We start from the raw sequence: 7,002 nt of genomic DNA on the forward strand, positions 1-7,002 counted from the left end.
CATATTAGTCTGTAACAATGTAGACAACAGAGAATTATGTTGAACAATGTTTACTCAAGAAAGGACATCTCATATAAATGGGAAGTGGTCCTACGATATCCAGTTAAAACACGGACAGAAAGTACCCTTATCAGATGCAGTAAAGTTGAGAGCGTTACGAGAATCGTAGAAAAATCCCCAAGCTAAATAGTTATCAAAGATACTCTAAACTAAGTGCAATCCAAGTCAGAGTTCTATTCTGGAGCACATTCAGACCTCTCAAAACATAAAGTTCCTTGATAAATTAAAGTATGGTAGCTCATGTACACAGCCCAGGATCTGTCACCCACTCCATCATAAACCCCCTGATACCACAGGCCTGTCTACCTTCTTCCAGAGCGAACATGCAAGTCCAGACTCGCTCCCTTGAACTCTTCATTCAAGAAATCCCAGCCTCCACTTCACTCCTGTAGATTTCTGCTACTGTCTGCTTTTCCATTGACTGAATGCCATCATCACCAAAATTATATCGTGTTATGTTCTACAGATATCATTTGACTCAACATAACTACTTCCAAGATTAAACTAATATATTACAACAATATTTAAAAAAAGACGTGTTATAAAAATTCAATGACACTCAGACCATTCACAATAAATATAAATAAAGGCATGTCCATAAATAAATAAGCCAGTATTCATGTGCAAGTGCACTCATGATACATGAGATTGTAGTACAGATTGTAGTTAATATTATTTAAACAATTATTTAGGCCTGCTTTTGAGAAACGTCTACTGGCACTCTTTTAGAGAGGAAGTGTCACCTAACACATGCAGTTGACCACTTCTTAAATTACCAAGATTTCATATTATCAGTTGTAATTAATATTTGAATAAAGGTATTGGAAAAATGGCAAAGTGTTCACAAAATAAAAACGTGAGCATGCAAAATATGAGGTACTGATGCCGTGTTCAATTGTTGTGTAAATTTTTATACTTCGTTCTGACAAACATTTGTGTAATAAAAAATATGTAAAAGACGCAACAAATCAAGAAATAAAACATGTACATGTAATTGGCTTTCAGGGTTGGTAGCTATAGTGCAATGCTATCATCTGAGCTATCGTTTGCTGAAATCACATGAAGCGTTTAAAAGAATGTTTATTTGTTGTGAGATATTAACTTCTGTAGTTTTAAAGACACTGAAATGTTCTATCATTGGATGCTCCTCATTTTACTGAGACCGCAGATGTGTTCAAATCTGCTTTAATATTTGACTGTGAATTATTATAGAGTCTTGAAGAGCTGTACGAAGCCTCTTTCAGCTTGTCTGACTCTCCTCCATTTCTTGGAGAATTGTCTCTCCTCTGAAGCGGTCGACGTATCGTCCAAATTCCCCGTACTGAAGAGAGAGAGCACTCCGTCACCAGGCCACAAGTGGCCCATCTGGACCATCCGACCAGCGTGTCATCCTCAGCTGAGGATGCGGATAGGAGGGGCGTGTGGTCAGCACACCGCTCTCCCGGTCGTTACGATGGTTTTCTTTGACTGGAGCCGCTACTATTCGGTCGAGTAGTTCCTAAATTGGCTTCACGAGGTTGAGTGCACCCCGAAAAATGGCAACAGCACATGGCGGCCCGGATGGTCACCCATCCAAGTGCCGGCCACGCCCGACACCGCTTAACTTCTGTGATCTGACGGGAACCGGTGTATCCACTGCGGCAAGGCCGTTGCCAAATTCCCCGTACTGGGATTTTCCCTCTTCCGGCCATGCATCTGAGCTCGCCAGGGACAGTCGTGCGATGTCCTCGTCCCGCCGAGTCGCACCCAGCAAAGCAAGCAAACTCCTCAGTACCAGCCCTATTTGGACGAATAACTCTGCGGCATACTCGTTACACACTTCCCCTTAATGTGGCACATTAGCTCGCTAACTTGGCACTTTAAGTCGCACCAGCTTGACATACTTATGTGATAAAAAAATACATAATATACATAAATAGAATGCCCTGCATGCTCGTCGGAACAATAGTGGTGTATGAAACAGCATGTACCTCTTAGGATATGTCATAACATTTTATGAGCATTCATTTACTAAATCTGATACAAATTATAAAAATTACACCATATTAATTTAAAGTATCTTTCGAGTCAGATCTATCTTTTCAAAAGTTTTTAACGCTTTTGTGTTCATTTGATAGCACTTTTTTGCTTTGACCATATCGCAGTTCTTCACTATCGTCGAAGTTAGGATAGTTCACAGTCCACCCGCCTCTGCCCAAATTCATGAATCCCTTGGCCAACTATTGCACCGAACATTCGTCAATCCACTGTCACCGTCAGTACTGAACGACTGTGGTTTAGTTACCAGTAATATATGACTTCACGAATGCCCGTATATCAGGCACTGAACGCCCTCGACAGTGGAATCGATACAATCAGAATCATGATAGCAAGCAAAAACTGATTTATAGCATAGGCAAAACAGTTCATTCAGCTCTATATTCAAATTCTCTGTTCACGTTCCCACTATAAAACACGTCTTTCTTGTTATGAAATTAGCTCAGTATTATAAATCAGTTAACATTTTATCATTTCCCTACAATTTTACCGCTTCAAATTAGAAATTTTAGAAGTAATACTACCCTCTGCAGGAATCATCTATTTAGCTTTCATTTTTAACTCAGCGGATCGCTGAATCATAAAATCAGCAAATTTTCGCTTGTATTTGCAAGAAAATACGACCTGTCCCCAAAAGGTACATCCCCAAAAACTTTGTTTATACTTTGCACATAACTACATGTATTACTCTCATAGGCAGTTAAAATTTAATGAGTTCTGATGACCTCTACGCACCATATTTTGCGCGAACAATAATTACAAATAAACAACATGTATCACACAAGAAACCCATCCAAATTATTACAAGTAATACATATAAATAACCCTTTGAAATTCCTCCCTCCAAAAAAAATCTTACGTACAGTAAAATTTATTCCTCTTTTACGCAAGTAACGAAATTAATTCTGTTCTGCCGACCTCCGCGCACTAAGAGTCGTTTGACCAATGTCGACACTCTCCTTGGGCTAAGCTGTGGCTCCATACATCTTAAATTTATCATTTTTACCTTTTACACAAGCAGTATAATATCCCAAGATTGTTATCTATTACACATAAGACTACACTTACACCGAAGGAGCAAATAAACTGGTATAAGCATGCATATTCAAATACAGGGATATGTAAACAGGTAGAATACGGCGCTACGGTCGGCAACGCCTATATAAGACAACAAGTGTCTTGGTGTAGTTGTTAGATTGGTTACTGTTGGTACAATGGCAGGTTATCAAGATTTAAGTGACTTTGAGCGTGGTGTTATAGTCAGCGCACAAGCGATGGGACACAGCATCTCCGAGCGACGACGAAGAGGGGATTTTTCCGTACGAAGATTTTACCGTGAATATCAGGAATCCGGTAAAACATCATATCTCCGACATCGCCACGGCCGGAAAAAGATCCTGCAAGAACGGGACCAACGACGGCTGAACAGAATCGTTCAACGTGACAGAAGTGCAACACTTCCGCAAATTGCTGCAGCTTTCAATGCTGGGCCGTCAACAAGTATCATTGTGCAAACCATTCAACGAAACATCATCGATATGAGCTTTCGAACGGCTGCACGACAAAAAGCTTTTCGCGTCGCCTGGGCCCGACAACACCGACAATAGACTTTTTATGACTGGAAGCATGTTGCCTGGTCGAAGGAGTCTCGTTTCAAGTTGTATCGAGCGGATGGACGTGTGAGGGTATGGAGACAACCTCATGAATCCGTGGACCCTGCATGCCAGCATGTTCAAGTTGATGGAGGCTGTGTAATGGTGTCGTGCGCGTACAGTTGGAGTGATTTGGGACAAAAGATACGTCTATATACGACTCTGACAGGTGAGACGTACGTAAGCATCCTGTCTGATCACCTGCTTTGATTCATATTCATCGCGTATTCCGACGGACTTGGGCAATTCCAGCAGCACAATGCGGCATCCCTCACGTCCAAAATTGATACAGAGTGGCTCCAGGAACACTCTTCTGAGTTTAAACGCTTTCGTTGGCCGCCAAACACCCCAGTCAAGAGCAGTATTGAGCATATCTGGGATGTCTTGCAACGTGCTGTTCAGAAGAGGTCTCCACCCCCTCGTACTCTTACAGATTGATGGACAGCCCTACAGGATTCATCGTGTCAGTTCCCTCCAACACTACTTCAGACATTAGTCGAGTCCATGCCACGTCGTGTTGCGAACCTTCTGCGTGCTCGGGGGGGCCTTACACGATATTAGGCAGGAGTACCAGTTTCTTTGGCTCTCCAATGCATATACATACTTACATTTGTACACACGTCATGCTTCATTCGCAAGGTGCAACTCTTAACACCTTTGCTTCTTATAGCATTTTTTTCGCCAGTGTGAGCACCTTTTAAATCTCATCTTTCTGCGTTTTGAACTGCTCAATCTCGAGGCCTCTTTCCTCGTTCATCAACGGGCTCTTAGATTTAGAGGTAAAATTTGTAACAACCGCTTAGAACACCATTTTTAGTTTCGAGAGATGCACACTTTCTTCCTTCGTCACCATCGTTCATTGCACTCACAGGCTGCACATCCTTAATTGCATCGCTCTCTAAACATTGCGTCCCCAAGTCATCATTTTCACTGTCCCTCCTGTTTTTCCTCCATATTCATGGTACACATGACAACTTCAAACAAACCTTCAATCTCATTTTCACCATTATACAATTCATTAAACACTTCCTTCGCTCGGGTTTCGTCTTTCCTCCCTTCAGGACCGCTCGCTACTTTAAATTTCTCCTGTGTCCACCAGTGAGGCAGTAACGACTTCAATATTTCCCTTGCGATCTCCAGTCATTTAAAGAGTACTTAGTTTCTTCCTTACCATACCATTCAAAACTAACATCATTTCCTAAGCAAATACTTTCCCCATTATCTACCTTTATATTCTCCTGATCCACTTCTGCATCATCTGTAGGCTTTCAATTGCCCTCAGATTCTTTTGTTTCGTCATCCTCCACGTAATTAAATATATCGTCTCCTTCCTTCGAGATAACGATATCATTTGCTGCAACATTCAAACAATTAGTCATACAACTTAAAACTTCGTCTCCCTTAAACAAATTCTCATTTGTTTCTTCTGAATCACTACAGACTCTCTCATAACTAACTCCACTGTCGTCCACCGACAACTCATAAGCTTCTTACTTAAAACATCCATCACATCCGTCGATACATCACAGAAATCACCACGAATAACTCCTTCAAGCTCCACCGATACATATTATAAATTGCTGTTACTGTATCACTACACATTAGACCTCACGGTACTCTTAAAATCCACACAACTTGGATCGAACCGTTTCTCTTCAACATTTTCTCCCCTATCAGACACTTCCGCCACTTTACGTTTTAACATACCGTTTAACAAATTTTCAGATTCATCCTTCCATATACACTCATAATTCATTCTTTCATCGGGAGCCATCGGTTCACTTCCATCAATAGAAATAAATGCACAAATTCCTTCCTCCGAAATATCTATACCAGTAGCTCTAACTGTCGCAACTTCAGCACCTAAAACATCAGCTTTACCTCCCATTAACAATAAGTCATCCACTTCCGCCGATACGTAATAAAATTCATCACCAGCTGACGAGACTACGGCTATAGCGCCTTCACAAATAACTTCGCATACTTCCGTCGATATACCACTAAATTCATATCCAGATGATGATACTACAGGTTCGCCACCTTCACAGATATCCTCACATATTTCCGTCCATACAAAATCACCTATATTACTTTCGCCTATATTTCTATAATTGTTGCAACTGATAAGTGCCTCATAAGAGTTAGTCATACATTTCATGTCCGCCAAAGTCACATCCACCTCGCCTCTCTTCTGATAACAGAATTTTACATCAAACATGCATTCATTCCATCATTCAATTCCCTGTTACAAAATTTTTCAGCCCCATATCCTCACTATCGAACCTCTCAACACATTTTACCAGATTTGTTGCACTCTTTTTATGCTTGCACTGTTTGAAATTAATCCACATTTTATTTTTTTTCTTATAACCTCCATCTCAAACATTTGTGGATCCTTTACCGAATTTTCGACTCCCACAGAACTTTTAAAATAACGCATCCTTTACAACGCCAGTTTATTTAATCGTCTCCGGACTTCTAATTTCCCGACCTCGTACTCTGGCATTGCATTTCGTGAAGCTCCGACCACTCAGATCTTCGTACCCGATTTTGATTATCGTTATGAAAGTTCCCTATCTCATTTGCCATGTGAAATTATTACAGTGATAACTATTTTGGTGATTACGATAATTCACATTTTGGTATCCACTTCCCTGTCTACCGTTCCAATTATGTGGCTCGAATTTCAACACCGCTCAAGTTTCTCAATAAAACCTGAGAACTCGTCAAGTGGAATTTGTGGAATTTGTCAGATTGTGGATAAGATCCCACCGCAAAAATTCCGGTAGTCGTCACTTCAGCGTCGTAATCTCAGTCATCACTCCCAGTAGACAATTTATATGCGTCAACTTAGCCAGTTCACGCACACAAAAATTCCACATAGACCAACCTGAAACTTGGTCTGTTATGGAACTTACTCTGAAATCTCCTTTGATTCGCTTCACTCCAGAATTTGTACGGGAAACAACTTTCAAACACCTCATAGATAGTAAATAACGTACGCATTGCCCATGATTGTCCATTGCCCTCAAGACGCCTTTTCGCGAATTTAATTTTTGCCTCTTCTGACATTCCTCTCACAAAACCATCTCTACATGCAGCAACAAAATCGACTGGATGGTATTTTCTATCGTCTGAAAAACACTTTGTCGTTCCTGGATTAACGCATGGAACACCTACCTCAGTATTATCCTGATTTGCTGCTAAAGAATTTAATTCGGCCCTCATGTCTTTAAACTACTGTTCATGCTGC

The 7,002-nt window shown here is 40.8% G+C and overlaps 1 pseudogene; it reads right to left on the bottom strand.

Moving 5' to 3' along the window:
* Window positions 1–1,596: 1,596 nt before the first annotated feature.
* Window positions 1,597–1,714, bottom strand: LOC126459721 (5S ribosomal RNA; annotated as a pseudogene).
* Window positions 1,715–7,002: the final 5,288 nt, after the last annotated feature.

Source organism: Schistocerca serialis, chromosome 2, assembly GCF_023864345.2.
Source record: "Schistocerca serialis cubense isolate TAMUIC-IGC-003099 chromosome 2, iqSchSeri2.2, whole genome shotgun sequence".
In the NCBI taxonomy this organism is placed as follows: domain Eukaryota; kingdom Metazoa; phylum Arthropoda; class Insecta; order Orthoptera; family Acrididae; genus Schistocerca; species Schistocerca serialis.